Genomic DNA, 17,992 nt, shown 5'->3' with positions numbered 1-17,992 from the left:
CATATTCTGTATTTTTCGGACCATTGGGCCATTATAAGGCGGACTGCCAATGAGTCTATTCAGGTCTATTTTCATACAAAAGGCGCACCAGATATAACACTTCTTTGTGGTCTACTCAACATGTAATGGTGGTTCTTTGGTGAAAATGTGGCACAGATTATATTTTAAAGACCATTTTCAAGTCGCTTTCTTAACATCTCTTCAGGATGCATGGCTTTGTGGGCGGTCTTATATACGTGGCTCCACTTCGACAGTCTTCTCCCCGTCATCTTTGTTGTACCGGTAGTTTTTAGCACTTCTATGCGAGTCTACTGACAGGTACCAATAGGTAAAAAAGCTTTGGTTTTTGCATAATATTGCAAAACAAAATGCCAGACAATATCTCCTAACAGGTGCTATTTTGGGGTACTTATACACACACCATAATAGCCGTATGTTGAAGCACATTACTTCTGAGTACGGTAGCCGTAATGCGCCGACAATGCATCAAGCGGTGCGGCTTCGTAGCTTACCAAAGTTGAAATAAAACATTCAGACAGATTTTTGAGCGCCGTGTGTAATGATTTATATTCTCAATAAAACATCAACATTTTGGTGTTGCTTGTTTACGGGTATTTGCTAGCGTCATTTATTGAACAGGTGTCAACTTGCAGTCCACACATGTTTTATGTGTGTGTGACTGCCATCTTTTTTTGATTGATTGATTGAGACTTTTATTAGTAGGTTGCACAGTGAAGTACATATTCCGTACAATTGACCACTAAATGGTAACACCCGAATAAGTTTTTCAACTTGTTTAAGTCGGGGTCTACTTAAATTGATTCATGATACAGATATATACTATCAATATATACTATCATCATAATACAGTCATCTCACAAGATAATCACATTTAATTATTTACATTATTTACAATCCGGGGTGTGGAGGAGGAGGAGGGGAGGGGGGGTAGGTTTGGTTGTTATCATCAGTCATCAACAGTTGAGAACAGAGAAATGGATATTGGAACAGTGTAGGTCTGACTTGGTAGGATATGTACAGCAAGTAGTGGGCATAGAGAGAGAGAGAGAGAGAGAGAGAGAGAGAGAGAGAGAGAGAGAGAGAGAGAGAGAGAGAGAGAGAGAGAGAGAGAGAGAGAGAGAGAGAGATCAGAAGGCATAAGAAAAAGTATCTGCATTTGATTGTTTACATTTGATTATTAACAATCCAGGGAGGGTGTTAGTTTAGGGTTGTAGCTGCCTGGAGGTGAACTTTTATTGCGGTTTTGAAGGAGGATAGAGATGCCCTTTCTTTTATACCTGTTGGGTATATACCGGTCACACTCTACCATTACACCATGTACCAAATAAAATTGCTACGAGGTCGGTAAGCACAATCAGAATTAATCTGTACATTAGGCGCACCGGGTTATAAGGCGCGCTGTCAATTTTTGAGAAAATGAAAGGTTTAGTAGATCAGCTTTGCGTGTGCTATCAAGTTTGAAAGTATTTTGATACACGCAAACCTTTAGTAGCTCAGTCACAATATGTCATTTTTTGTGTAGATAAACAAAAAACCCCAAAATATATGTCTTCTGGCAAATTCGACCTATATTCATAAGCACAGCCAACATGCTCTGAAAATAATAATGGCAACAAAGGGTATCTTAAGGTCTTAACTGAAGCTGATCTAACATACTTGCCATCCATAAAGTAGGTAAGGTTGCATTTTTGATTCATCATTCAAACTTAAAGGGAAGAATGCACTATCGACCTGATAAGACCTAATAAGTCCAAAAGAGAAAGAGATGATATCTGGTGGTTGTTTGAGCACACTGCAGCTAGCCCTGGGTAGTCCCACTTTTTAATGCGTCAGTCACATGCAGGATTCTCACAGGATTTGGGGTTAAATTACAACCTTACTTGGGGACGGCGTGGCGCAGTTCGGAGAGTGGCCGTGCCAGCAACCTGAGAGTTCCTGGTTCGATCCCCACCTTCTACCAACCTAGACACGTCCGTTGTGTCCTTGAGCAAGACACTTCACCCTTGCTCCTGATGGGTCGTGGTAAGTGCCTTGAACGGCAGCTCGCGCCATTAGTGTGTGAATGGGTGAATGTGGAAATAGTGTCAAAGCGCTTTGAGTACCTTGAAGGTAGAAAAGCGCTATACCAGTATAACCTATTTACCATTTACTTACTGTACAACTGTGTTTTAAAGTATGAGCTCAACTGTGACTTTTTGCATAACAAATAAACGCCAAACTGAAATAAATCAGCAATCAAAGTAGTCCAGAAAGTCACTACGGGCTCTTATTGTTGACAACAACATCAGCTGAGTTTTGCCATTAATTGTTAGTCTGTGCTTTGTGGGATTCAACAGACTCCCAGATCCACACAAGGTCAGGCAGCCCTTGTCCCGTTTCGCCATTTTCCACTGCCAAAAAGACTTTGTAAAGCTATATTTACCAACTAAAATCAATAAGCCACTCTGGGGAGGTAATATGATTTGGATTAGAGTCCCCCGTTGTCCTTCATAAGCCACTGTACCCAATTTGAGGACAATACGCGTTTAATGAATCTGTACGTGCAAGTGGACAGTTTATTTATTGACTCTGGAAGACAAATAGGGCTTGGCTGGTCCTCGTTACGGAGCCGTCAGCCCCCACTCTCCCTTCAGGAGCCGTGAATCCTCTAACTGATAGAGACGGATGACTCAATTCCTGAGGTTAAAAGGGTACAAATTACGAGGGGAAACCCTAAAATCTAAGCATTAAAGGATGTTGTTTAGCTTCTGGATTGGTCCATTTTGCAAAAGGGACAAAAGTTATAACAATTACGTGTAAAGTCAAAAGGGAATCCAGTTAGTCTGTGAAACACTAGATGCATGTCGCGTCACATTGAGAACGCAAATTACATTCATAAAGAAGGTCGTTTGTATTGACAAGTACGGCTGCAGAGATAAAATGCATGCCGGGCGCCAGTGAGGAACTTAGATCTGATCCACTGCTTCGGGTGACAAGACGAGGGCATTGTGTACGCTAACCTACAGGAAAAAACAATTAGGGGCGATCCTAGGGCATGATGAGGGAATGACAAATTAGTGAGTTAATGCAGTCTAGTGTAAACAAAACCTGGACAAGCAGAAAAACTGAACAGATTGAGAAGCACTCACGTTGTCATCCATCATAAAGCTTGACTTTTAGAAAGATGGGAATGATTACTACTAAGGACTAAACTTTAGTACTACTCTAAAGCAGAGGTGGGTAGAGAACCCAAAAACTGTACTCAATTAAGAGTACCGTGACTTTAGAACAGGGGTAGGGAACCTATGGCTCTCGACTATGACTGCGTCTGGCTCTCAGATAAATCTTAGCTGACATTGCTTAACACGGTAAGTAAAGAATAACTCCGCTGGTAATTACAGTGTTAAAAATAACGTTAAAAATATAAAACATTCTCATGCATTTTAATCCATCCACCCGTTTTCTACAGCACCTGTTCAAGAAGTCGCATTCATTTATTTATTATTGGTTAGCTTCAGAACAACAATGTTATTAAAACAAATAAGAGACTTATTATACTCTAAAAATGTTGGTCTTACTTTAAAATGCACACATTTAGTTGTATTCAGTGTTAAAAAAATATTATATGGCTCTCACGGGAAATACATATGAAAATGTTTGGCTTTAATGGCTCTCTCAGCCAAAAAGGTTCCCGACCCCTGATTTAGAGTAACATGACTTAAGTAAATGTAAAAAGTACTCATCAAAATAATTACTTGAGTAAGAGTAAATACGTATTCTGTGAAAAAAAACTACTCAAGTATTGAGTCCCTTGTGAGTGACTTCTGGTTTATTTAGTATCTTTTTTTAATTACCTTCTGGGACTACAACCAAAGTTGGTGTGTGTGTGTTTGTGCGTTTAAAAAGTAAAAATCATAAACAATTTCCTGCAACATGTTTTCTCTAGTTGGAAGTGGAATTCTTGTAGGCTAAAGGAGACTATATGTACTGACACAGATGACAATACATGATATAAATGTTATTTTTACTATTTTGAAAGGAATCATTGAAGATTACCTTGTCTGACGTTTGTATGCACTGATATTATTAATAATAATAATAATGGATTAGATTTATATAGCGCTGTTCTATACACGAGACACTCAAGTGCGCACAGAGAAGTAAGAACCCATCATTCATTCACTCCACATTGGTGGTGGTAAACTACACTTGTAGCCACAGCTGCCGTGGGGTAGACTGATGGCCCCTCCGACCACAACCAAACATTCATTCATACACATTAATACATCAGAGTGAGCAACACTGGAAGCAAGGGTGAAGTGTCTTGGCAGTGATCCCCCAGAGGCGGGGATTGAACCAGGAACCCTCAAGTTGACGGGCAGTCTGATTTGTCAAATAATTCAGTTTCCTCTATTTTCACACCGACATGTGAAGTTCTAGTTTTCATGCAATTATCTCTATGCAGTGTGCCTCCCGTACACTAGTGGTTATTTCAGCTTGTTTAGCTATGTAGGAATGTAAATACAGTAGAAGAGGAGCATGCTACATGCTAATAAGATAGTGCAAGTAACTTTCAAGCTCCGGATCTAACAGATACATATTTCCGACTGCTATTCGGTGTTGTTGGTAATGTTTTAACGTGTTTAAATGACACTTGTGGTTATTCAGATCATCAGAGACATGCAAAAATATCGCTAATTTACTGTATTTTCCAGACCCTAGGGCGCACCGGATTATAAAGTGTACTGCAGATGAATGGTCTATTGTTGATCTTTTTTCATATATTAGGCGCACCGGATTATAGGGCGCATTAAAGGAATCATATTATAATTTTTTTTTTTCTAAATGTAAAACACTTCCTTGTGGTCTACATAACATGTAATGGTGGTTCTTTTGTCAAAATGTTGCATAGATTATGTTTTACAGATCATCTTCTAGCCGCTTTCTGACAGTCGCTTCCGGATGCGCCGTTTTGTGGGCCCTCTTATTTACGTGTCTCACCTTCGGCAGCGTCTTCTCCCCGTCATCTTTGTTGTAGCGGTGTAGCGTGCAAGGACGGGAGTGGAAGAAGTGGCAAAAGATGGAGCTAACTGTTTTAATGACATTCAGACTTTACTTCAATCAATAACGGAGCAGCATCTCCTCATCCGGAAACAACAACAAGGCCGGAAATGTGTCCCGTGCAAAAACGTCAGACCGGAACTCTAATAACTAAAGTTTCTTGGGTGAATAATGTAAACTCACTACACCGGTATGTTTTAGCGCTTTCATGGGAAGTTTACTGACAGATACAAGTAAGAAATTTACACTACATTATATTAGAAATGGCAACAGCAGAGGAAGAATGTCACATAACAAGAAGATAGAGAAAAAGCATCATCTTTGTTGTAGCGGTGTAGCGTGCAAGGACGGGAGTGGAAGAAGTGGCAAAAGATGGAGCTAACTGTTTTAATGACATTCAGACTTCACTTCAATCAATAACGGAGCAGCATCTCCTCATCCGGAAACAACAACAAGGCCGGAAATGTGTCCCGTGCAAAAAACGTCAGACCGGAACTCTAATAACTAAAGTTTCTTGGGTGAATAATGTAAACTCACTACACCGGTATGTTTTAGCGCTTTCATGGGAAGTTTACTGACAGATACAAGTAAGAAATTTACACTACATTATATTAGAAATGGCAACAGCAGAGGAAGAATGTCACATAACAAGAAGATAGAGAAAAAGCTGAAGCTTATCGACTACGGCGTCGGCGCGGACGTGCACAATTTTTCAGGATTTATTCAGATCCCAAATACAGATTAGCAGGTACCAGAAGGTAAGAAAAGTTGCTTTTGCAAAATATTGCGAAACAAAACGGCAGATAATATGTCTTACCTAATACACACACCATAATAATACTTGTATGTTTAATGCGCCGACAATCCCTCAAGCGGACCGGCTTCATAGCTTACCAAAGTCGTACTAAAATATTTTGATAGACTTTTGAGCGCCGTGTGTAATGTTCTATATTTCCAATGGAACATTTAAAATGTTGGTGTTGTTTACTTGATACATGTTGCCATCATAGTGGCAATATACACTTATCTCTTATGTTTGACTGCCATCTACTGGTCACATTATCATTACACCATGTACCAAATAAAATAGCTTTGACGTGGGTAAGCTCAACCAAACTTATTCCCTACATTAGGCGCACCGGGTTATAAGGCGCACTGTCAAGTTTTGAGAAGAAAAAAAAGGATTTTAAGTGCGCCTTATAGTCTGGAAAATGGTAGTCCACTGTTTTAGGAGGTTTCTGTTCACCAGATGTGTTGGCATCATGTCACATAGTTAAAGTGTCTTGTTTTGGAACATTCTGACACTCGTTAAACAAGTACGTTTCTATTTGATCATATACTTTAAAAAATCCTGATTTATTCCAGGTAGAATGCCAAGCTTGGTTTGTTTGGTGAAATTGAGTCAAACGTCACCAGTGCTTACGTTGGATTTGCGAAATCATGTGACAGTGTCTGCCGGAAGAAGGCTCTCGGACAAATGCAAGCCTTAATCAATAGATTATAAATGATTATGATGTACAAAACCCAAAACCTGTGAAGTTGGCACGTTGTGTAATTCGTAAATAAAATACAATGATTTGCAAATCCTTTTCAACTTATATTGAATTGAATGGACTGCAAAGACAAAATATTTAATGTTCGAACTGATAAACTTCATTTTTTTTTGCAAATAATCATTAACTTCGAATTTAATGACAGCAACATGTTGCAAAAAAGTTGGCACAGGGGCATTTTTACCACTGTGTTACATGGCCTTTCCTTTTAACAACACTCAGTAAACGTTTGGGAACTGAGGAGACACATTTTTGAAGCTTTTCAGGTGGAATTCTTTCCCATTCTTGCTTGATGTACAGCTTAAGTTGTTCAACAGTCCGGGGGTCTCCGTTGTGGTATTTTAGGCCTCATAATGCGCCACACATTTTCAATGGGAGACCGGTCTGGACTACAGGCAGGCCGGTCTTGTACCCACACTCTTTTACTATGAAGCCACACTGTTGTAACACGTGGCTTGGCATTGTCTTGCTGAAATAAGCAGGGGCGTCCATGATAACGTTGCTTGGATGGCAACATATGTTGCTCGAAAACTTTGATGTACCTTTCAGCATTAATGGTGCCTTCACAGATGTGTAAGTTAACTATGCTTTGGGCACTAATACACCCCTATCAGTTCCAACATGAAATAGCTTGTCTTTGCAGTCTATTCAATTGAATACAAGTTGAAAAGGATTAGCAAATCATTGTATTCTGTTTTTATTTACGATTTACACAACGTGCCAACTTCACTGGTTTTGGGTTTTGGAAATAAACTGAAAACTCATTGAAACAGAGTAAAAGCAGCTTTTCTTCTTCACAAAAATACTCGTTAAAAACAAGTACAATTCATCCAAAAAGTTACTTAATAAATGTAATGCAGTAAATGTAGCGTGTTACTACCCACTTCTGCTCTTAGGTGTATTAAACCTTCCTTTCTAAAGTAAGCCTGGATATGCTGTAGTCAATGTACAGCTTGTATAGCGAAATAGATTTAGTATCGATTAAAAATTGCTCACTTGGTTATCAGGCGCAGTTTCTGCTTCACAATGTCAGAGTACATGTTGGAATTTATGGTACCCTCAATGGACCGCGGCTCCATAGTGCTGGCAGCACTCGTGCCACCACAGACCACTGTGCTACCACCACCATGACAGTTAGCAAAATACAATTATCTTGCTACTATTTGTGTGGCTAGTACATAATACATATATGCTGCTATACAAGCTGTGCACTGACTACTCTAAAGTAACTCTAAACTGTACTTTTATATATTATTGTTGCTACAGAAGATACAGTATGTCACAAAAATGACATACAAAGTGGTGTACCATACTCATTTTTGTCAGATACAGTATTTCACAAATTTTTGACCCGTGTTGCTGTCAAAATAAGCAGTTTTTGTTGTATTTGGCCACATGCGCTAAACACGATCCCAAGAATTCCACGCATACCAAGCCCCCCCCCACAATCCTGCCTGCAGAGAGATGCGCATAAAGTAATCAGCTCGTCACAAAAGAAGTAAGGCACATACCCGTGGTCCCTGGTCGCCTTGATCCCCCTGCAGGAAATATACATTTATTAACATTGATATACAGTCAATGATGATTATCAATGAGCCAAGACTCACAGTGGAATAGCTAAGGCGAGAGCACGTTGGATGGAGCAGAGTAATGCGCCGAACCCGCAACTATGCCTGGCGGTGGAGAGTGTTATGAAAACAAAGCGCATGCGAGACAAAGACGTGGGGAGAGGTTTTGATGGCTTTGGCGAAGATGCGAGTAAAAAACAGTTTAGAGTGCAATTGAAAAGCGTAGGGGTGTAAGAGTACATTAATAATCCGTTTGAACAAATTCCTGACAAGGTACACATTGAATAAGGGACAGGTAGTAACTACAACTCGCATGTACAGCCTTTGGCTTTCAGGAATCATTGCTAGCAATAGTGCCAAGGAGAAGCCAGAGCTTGAAAACTCACTTTCGTCGGCTGTTTGGGGAAAAATCGGCCTTCCCGGTGAAATACGTACAAATGAAAAAAAAATAAACAGAACTTTTTCAAGATTTACTCAAGATTCTCGCTCAAAAACTATAAGCAATTTCATAATTTGTACTTTATTCCTAACCTGTACAGAGAATGAACCAAACTATGACCTGAAACCTGAGGACGTTGTGGCACACCGAAATAAACACTGTGGATTTTGAAGTGCCTCAAAGCAAAAGATGAAATGTCAGTTTTTCAATATTTTTGAAGGGAATAAGCGGTAGAAAATGGATGGATGGATAGATTATAATCAAATAAATTGTCCATTTGAATTACATTTCTCACAAGCTAAGAAAATAAAGTTGCACAGAGCAGTTGGAATAGTGGGGAATTGTGTATATTAGCCATTTAACATGAAAAGACACATTGATCCACATTAAAGGTTTTGACACCTGCAGACAGTGTAAAGCAGGGGTCCCCAAACTACGGCCCACAGGCTGGATCCAGCCCGTAAGCGTAAAAAATCTCAGTCAAAAATAAAATAAAATAAATTAAAAAAAAATTAAAAAAAAAAAATATATATATATATATATATATATATATATATATATATATATATATATATATATATATATATATATATATATATATATATATATATATATATTTTTTTTATTTTTTTTTTTATTTTTATTTTTTAAATGTATTTATTATTTTTTTTCAATTATTTAAAAAAAAAATCTGTCCTTTGTAATCCATTTTCTACCACTTGTTACTCTCGGTGTCTCCTAGCCTTTATTATATATATATATATATATATATATATATATATATATATATATATATATATATATATATATATATATATATATATATATATATATATATATATATATACATATATATATATACATATATCAATCAGGAAAAAACACAGAGGCTATTTCATCCCTACAAGCCTGTTTTGCAGGTTTCCCTGCTCTTCAGGGGATTTTATAATATATGTAATATAATAACATTTTATAATATATATAATATAATAAAATCCCCTGAAGAGCAGAGAAACCTGCGAAACAGGCCTGTAGGGATGAAATAGCCTCTGTGTTTTTTCCTGACCTAACGTGTGTGTATATATATATATATATATATATATATATATATATATATATATATATATATATATATATATATATATATATATATATATATATATATATATATATATATATATATATATATATATATATCAATCAGATTATTTTAACCCAATGCGGCCCCTGAGTCAAAATGTTTGGGGACCCCTGGTGTAAAGCTAGCTAGCCACTTACTTTCACAAACAAGCTCTTTATTTCAAATGGTTCTGCAAATCACATTGATTGCGGGAAAAAAAATGTTTAAAAAATTGCTGCACACAACTCATACATACATATTGCTGCTATTCCAGTTTATATTGGGCGGGGGGCGTATATAAAAATTCTCCCATTGTTGGCACATCCACAGCGGTGAGAACGAATGACTGAAAGCCAGCTGAAGCCCTTTAATGCTCCACTAAGCATTCCTCCGCAAAACAGTAGTAGAGCCAGCGACATTAACCACATTATGTGCAGGACTTTTTTGGGAGGGTGGGGGGGGGCTAATACGTGACAAATGTTTGGCTTGAAAAGAAGGCTACATAAATAAAACTAAGGACGGGGGGATTTACGTATTAGTAGAGATTGCGAAAACACTCATTTAAATAAGTGATGATTAGTTGAAGATTAAAACAGGAAAAGCAAGCAAACAAAAAAAAAATATTTCATTTTTTTAACTGACTCTTTGCGGTTAGCAATGATTCGCGAAACAGAAGCACAAAGATGCACTGCCAGACTCTGGTGTTCGCCGAGCATCCGCTATGGAAATAAGCGGCTTTGCTATTCATGCCTGTCCTGTGAATCTCTTCATCTGCACAAATGAAAAACAACTGTGTTGCACAGCCTCCCACCCAAGACGTGTGCAGGCGGCGTGTCCCTTCTTTCCGTTAAATCTGTCCCTAATGAAGCGAGCCATTCCATAAAACGTACAGTCCGGAACTGACACTTTGCTTGGTTGAATCTGGATAGTGGAGAGAAACGCTACTTAGTTACAAGATGGCTTATTCTCAGAGTGTAACAATATGCCATGATCCCAGTTCAGTTATATACCGTCTTTATTTCAATTCGGTTGATTATAGGTAAATTAAGGTACTAAAATGCAAAATATAAAACTACTTGACAAAAACTCTGTTTACAAACACGGGTACCGTTACACCGGTGATCACAGACCGTATTTTCCGGACTATAAGCTGCTACTTTTTTTCTTATGCTTTGAACCCCCGGGCTTAAAAAAGGTGTAGCTAATTTATGGATTTTTCGTCGCTAACGCCCATAATGTTTTGTCTTCAACATGTAGTCTTGTGCTCTGGCGCCATCTTTAAGGCGGTTTCCTTTACTGCAGGTGCTACGGGGTGAAAATGTACTCCCTGTTTTTTTCTTTAAACCGGAAGTATTCGTCAATAGCGTTTCTGCTTAAGATAATTATCATACATCACTCCAAACAGCGTTTGTAAGTTTTACATTATCATTAAAACAATTCACACATACTAAACCGTCCCATGTGTCATGTTTGTAGGTGTGTTTTCATGCATACATGTATGTGCTATCGTAATGTAATGAAGCTAGCGTCGTTAGCATTAGAGAAAATGCTAACACGTTTACAAGTGTGACTTACAATGGCATTTTTTTTTACATTGTTTCAGTTTTGTAAATTCACCAAAACGTCACTGTGGAGTTATTGAGTCTGTTCAGCTGATTGGATAGCTAGATTCCGCAGCTAGTGGGTCCATGAAGATGACTTCTGTTTTGTTCAATTAGCCATTTTACTGCTGTGTGACAGGCGCCGTTTCGAAACAAAATAGATACCGTATATTTCGGATTATAAATCACAGTTTTGGAGCGATTTATGTGTGAAATTATTAACACATTACCGTAAAATATCAAATAATATTATTTATCTCATTCACGTAAGAGACTAGGCGTTAACATACCAGGCACGTTCTCAGTTCGTTATTTATGCGTCATTTAACGTGCACTTATTCAGCCTGTTGTTCACTATTCTTTATTTATTTTAAATTGCCTTGCAAATGTTTATTCTTGGTGTTGGATTATATCAAATACTATTCCCCAAAAAATGCGACTTATACTCTAGTGCACCTTATGATTTTTTCCTTCTTTATTATGCATTTTCGGCCGGTGCGATTCATACTCCGGAGCGATTTATAATCCGAAAAATACGGTATGTAAATAAACATTTACAGAATATTTTGTCCTCGTATATATCTTCGGCTTATGGTCTGGTGCACCTAATATATATATATATATATATATATATATATATATATATATATAAAATATTTATTCTAAAATTTGGTGGGTGCGGCTTAAATACCGGTGTGCTCTATAGCCCGGAAATTATCTGACGAATCTTAATGGATTTGTGCTAAACATCAAGGAAGTTGAAGAAAAGTACATCTAATACTCGCCTTTTCACCCTTTGGGCCTGGGGAACCCTGCAGAACAAAAACAAAAACAATAGTTTAACAATGAATGATGAGGATTAGTCATAACAAGAGCAAATGCAAAAAAATAATGACAACATTAAACTAAACATGTTTTAACAGTGAGTTTGTGTTCTTGTTGGCAATTTAATTGAAAGATAAGCATTTCTGTGCGTTAGCTCGCGAGCTCAGTAGTTTTTTTTTTAGCAAGGTGGTGTTTAAATTTCAGTTTCAGCAAGTGCAAAAATGTCACAGACCACCCTAACGACAGTCATTTAGTGCAGTGAATAGAAATTTTTTTTTTTCTGACGGTCCAAATATGTTGACACAGACACATAGAATGGAAAATCCCCTTCTTTCAATAAATCAATCAATCAAACTTTATTTATGAAGCGATTTTCATACATAAAAGAAATGCAACGCAAAGTGCTTTACAGAGTTAAAAACAATACCCCCGGTGACCCATATTCCCCATTATTGCATACGTACGCACGGACACAGATATCAAACACAAACACACACATACACACAACATACACACACATATGCAACTATATGGACAAATGATTGCATGGCTGAGTACAGAGGAGACATGTGAGTAAACACTATCACAGGAGCCATCTGCACCAGGAGGTCATCAGACCATGGCCACCAGGACGCTGACACAACAGCGCCCCTACAAGCACGGCCCATAACACCTGAGGCAGATGGCTCATCTGAGGAACGTTGGAAAATAAAACTTGTAAAATCGTAAGAACCATGAGTAGAGATAAAGAATAAAATACAAGTAAGACTTAAGATTAATAAGAAAAGATTAATATAAAAAATAAATACAAATAAAATGAATATACAGTAAATAAATAATAAATAAATAGAACTAAATAAAATCTTGCATAACTAATAGGATAAAAAGTAAAATACAAATTACTTCAGTTAAATAATTAATATCAGCCAAATCAAAAAGGTGGGTCTTAAGGCTGCTCTTAAAAACATGAACGTTCTTTCATACAGCTATTCTGCGTAACTGTGCAAGTTTGCACATAACTTTCAAACGTGCCAAATACAGACGTAAAACAGCAGACGACAAACAATTATCAACTTGACAAATCACATTGCAAGCTCTAAATGATTCAACTGGTATCTCCTCCTCAAACTACTTTAGACATTCTGATAATCAGTATATTTACGGCATTTTCACGAAAAGAGTCACGCTAAATGAATTGCACTTGCTATTTTGCACATTTAAGAGATGCAATTCTCTGGGCAGACACTTCTTGTGTACGCTATCAAGTTTGCACATGTTTTAATACATGCAAACCTTCAGTAGATCAGGCCCTTAGCTGGCTTGGTACAGTTCATTAGCTAGTTGGTTTCTTAAAGGGACAGTATACCCTCTGCAAACAACACAAACAATGAATTTAGAAATAAATAACGAGGTTTCTCATGAATCACATCCATAAATGCAAAAAAAATGTGTGAGATAAATATTTTAAACAGTGCATTTAGGCATTTAGCTAGCGCAGTTCTGTTTTTTAGCCGATGGTGTTTTAAAGGTACTGCATACATGCATGCAACACAGGCAAGCATAACAATTCTAGTTAGAGTATGAAGGACATTTGCTTTGAGGTTTTGGCAACTCTTCCTTTGGAGTGTAGCAAGCTGACTAATTGACCACCCACTCGGATGCGAGGACATAGTCAAGATTCATGTCCAGCGTATAAGTGAGGGGCCAACTTTACTTTGTTTCAGCAAACTGTGCACGCAATGCCAACAGATGCACAGTCTAATGCAGACCTGAGCTCCCGTCAAGCTTTTCAATCTGGCCCGGCGGACATTCCCAAATAATTGTTTTAGATCTTTAAGATGGAAACTGTAGCTGCCATTATGATGTGCAGTGATGTTTTCAAATGACCGTGAATCTTGAACTATACAAAGTATTTCAATGGTTGGAATCTGCGCTTTTGCATGATATACTAGTTACTATGTTCATCTAATTAGTTACTATGGTAATCTAAGTCACAGCAGCTCAGATGAGGCACCAAGCAGTGTGGGTGGGGAGCGTTTCCACAGTGTTTCCAAATGCTGTTTTTTTTTTTTACCCTTTGCGTTCATATTTCTCGGTGTTTGTTGCATTTTTGTAGCGTTTCGCTTGATTGTAAAATATGACGATCGAGAGGGGGTGTGACGTTCATATGTTGTCAATAGGGATGATGTTTGATAAGAAATTATCGAGTTCGAGCCCATTATCAAATCCTCTTATTGAACCGATTCCTTATCGATTCTCTTATCGAATCCAGATAGGTTGTTGAAAATGGAAAAAAACACAATATTTGGTTTAACAAAAGCTCACTTTTATTTTAAAAGAAAAAAATAAAATTAAATAAATAAATAAATATTGACTGTTAACCCCCTAAAAAAATAAAATACATAAATATTGACTGTTGTTACCCAAAGTATATTAAGTGGGATTTTTCAGAAAAACAAATATATACAGTAACACAAAAACAACCTGTCTCTGTGATCACTATAGGTGAATAGCCATGCCTTGAGGCGTTTTTTCCGGTCCATTATTTTTGCTGCTTGTGTGACATCACAGGAAATGACGTAGCTCAGTCATTAGACTGAGCTACGTCATTTCCTGTGATGTTCCACAGGGCATTTCTTGTGGGACGGGATTCGTTCCCAGGGATTCGAATAAAGAACCAACTCTTTTTCTTTACTATAGTGGCCTCGATAACGGGAACCGGTTCTCAAAAAAGGATTCGAGTCAATGGAATCGGTTCTTTTCTTATCGAACGGTTCTTTTCTTATCGAACAACCGGGAGAACCGGTTTCGAACATCATCCCTAGTTGTCAATATTCAGTGTTTTATCCTTCATAGTTAATATTGTAAATCCCACATTCTTTGTTTTCATGTACATTCTGGGTGTCTCATTTAGTAAAAAAAATTTAAATTCCATTCCGTTTTTTTAAGGCGGTCTGTCGTAACGTTTTTAGCATTCAATCAGACATTATTGTGAGGTTTTGTATTAGTGTTCCTAAAAAATCAGATATACCGGCCCGCAGACACATTTTAAAATCTAAATTTGGCCACCGAGTCAAAATAATTGCCCAGGCCTGGTTTAATGTTTAGTAGAGCTTGATTGAATCCATTCTTTTATAAGGTATTGAACCTAAAGCTCCAGCACTGATGTCTCCTATGTATTGAAATACAGCCCAGACAATAGGTAACACCTTTTGAAAGTCTGTTGCTGCTTTCTTTATTGACCACAATTTAGGAAAGAAACACTGGCAAACACAAAACTGTTGCATTATGAAGGCGCTGCAATGACATTCAACAGGAAATTGCAGATTTATTGAAGTGTTGCAAATGACCACCACATCAACTTTTCACAAATACCGTATTTTTCGGACTATAAGTCGCAGTTTTTTTCATAGTTTGGCCGGGGGTGCGACTTATACTCAGGAGCGACTTATGTGTGAAATTATTAACACATTACCGTAAAATATCAAATAATATTATTTATCTCATTCATGTAAGAGACTAGACGTATAAGATTTCATCAGATTTAGCGAATAGGAGTGACAGATTGTTTGGTAAACGTATAGCATGTTCTATATGTTATAAATATTTGAATGACTCTTACCATAATATGTTACGTTAACCAGGCACGTTCTCAGTTGGTTATTTATGCGTCATATAACGTACACTTATTCAGCCTGTTCACTATTCTTTATTTATTTTAAATTGCCTTTCAAATGTCTATTCTTGGTGTTGGGTTTTATCAAATACATTTCCCGAAAAAATGCGACTTATACTCCAGTGCGACTTATATGTTTTTTTCCTTCTTTTTTATGCATTTTCGGCCGGTGCGACTTATACTCCGGAGCGACTTATAGTCCGAAAAGTACGGTATACGCATTAGGGTGTGACAAATTTAACAATAACCACACATTTTGTGAAAAGGCTTCAACTTTGTATCACTTTGATTGCCTCAACAGAACAGAGAAGGTCGTGGTCAAAAATGTACATACACATGTGAAGGACCTAATGTCATGGCTGTCTTGAGTTTCCTATAATTTCTACAACTCTTCAAAAATCCTCAGCCCGGAGGTTGGGTCTTGGGCACAGTTGGGACAATGACCCCAAACACACGTCAAAAGTGGTAAAGGAATGGCTAAATCAGGCTAGAATTAAGGTTTTAGAAAGGCCTCCCCAAAGTCCTGAGTTAAACGTGTGGACAATGCTGAAGAAACAAGTCCATGTCGGAAAACCAACAAATTTAGCTAAACTCCAACAATTTTGTCAAGAGGAGTGGTCAAAAATTCAACCAGAAGCTTGCCAGAAGCTTGTGGATGGCAACCTAAAGTGCCTTATTGCAGTGAAACTTGCCAAGGGACATGTAACCAAATATTAACATTGCTGTATGTATACTTTTGACCCAGCAGATTTGGTCACCTTTTCAGTAGACCCATAATAAATTCATAAAAGAACCAAACTAAACTTTTGACCACGACTTTATACAACTGGAGTGGACGCCAATCACTGTCAAATAACTATTAAAGTTATTATTATCAAAGTACAAATGAGCGTCGGTAAAGAAGAAATGACACATTGATGTGAAAAGCCAAGTATCTTCTGCTGCTTTATGCTGGGAAATTACGGGATGATTTGTAACCGAGTGTCTTCCTGTCTGTGTCATGTGACTTTTATGACGGGATGCTAGCGATTATGCTGCTGTTCCCATCCAGATACAAATCTAGCTTCTCGTCTCTCTCGGTCGCAGCCAAACCGTGACCACTGTCTCCTGTAATGGACCGAACACGCTGTTGATGTTTAAAAATAAAACATTTTACCCCTTCTAAAAAAAAATAAAAAATAAAATAAAAAAAGGAGGAAAATATAAAAGGCCAAAACCACAGAGAGAATCCCAGCTCTAAACAGGACAATGTTACTGCCTTCACTTCATATTAGTGCCAGAGACTAAATGATGCCTAATGAAACCACATGACTCAAAGAAATGCTTTCATACGCAATAACAAGCTGCTTTTACCTTAATTTTGTGTGCTTTGGTCGAGTGTCACCGCCGTTTCAAGCGCCATTAGCTGGTCTGAATAGTACAAAGTTAATATGAAGGACTATTTGGAAAATCATTCTAATACTAGACTATTGTTTATACTAAAACAGAGGCATAGCTTTGTTGGACTCATTCTATTTGTTATGTAATCTGCCAATCAACATATGTTCTAAAAGAGGTGCTAAAATTCTAAACATTTGAAGCCAAATAAATATAGAATTTATATGAATATAAAATTAGGTAATAAATAGGAAATAGAATATTAAATCATTTATTTATTGGTAAACACAAATGTTTTAAGTTCATGGCATTTTTTTTTTCATTTGTTTTATGACACTTTTATATTTTAGATTATATGTATATGAATGTAAAATATATATTTGTGCATACAAATGTTTATATATATAAATGTGTATATATATATATATATATATATATATATATATATATATATATATGTGTGTGTGGGTGTATATATATATATATATATATATATATATATATATATATATATTCATATATATATATATATATGTATAAATATATATATATATATATGTATATATATATATATATATATATATATATATATATATATATATATATATATATATATATACACACACACATTTATATATACATATATATATATATATATATATATATATATATATATATATATATATATATATATATATATATATATATATATATATATATATATATATATATATATATATATATATATATATATATATATATACATATATAT

General features: G+C 36.7%; 1 protein-coding gene across 1 annotated transcript in view; it reads right to left on the bottom strand.

Annotated features, from left to right (window-relative positions):
- Nucleotides 1–12,148, bottom strand: part of LOC133662190 (collagen alpha-1(XXV) chain) — a 137,719-nt gene extending 125,571 nt beyond the window's left edge. The window contains exons 1-2 of the mRNA XM_062065948.1: nucleotides 12,128–12,148; nucleotides 8,126–8,152 (exon numbers count right to left, since the gene is read on the bottom strand). The gene's annotated coding sequence lies outside the window, so the exon portion shown is untranslated. The remainder of the gene's footprint in view (nucleotides 1–8,125; nucleotides 8,153–12,127) is intronic.
- Nucleotides 12,149–17,992: the final 5,844 nt, after the last annotated feature.

Source organism: Entelurus aequoreus, linkage group LG12 (assembly GCF_033978785.1).
Source record: "Entelurus aequoreus isolate RoL-2023_Sb linkage group LG12, RoL_Eaeq_v1.1, whole genome shotgun sequence".
Classification (NCBI taxonomy): Eukaryota; Metazoa; Chordata; class Actinopteri; order Syngnathiformes; family Syngnathidae; genus Entelurus; species Entelurus aequoreus.
The sequence above is the reverse complement of the archived record's forward strand: the minus strand, read 5'-3'. Positions and strand labels throughout refer to the sequence as shown.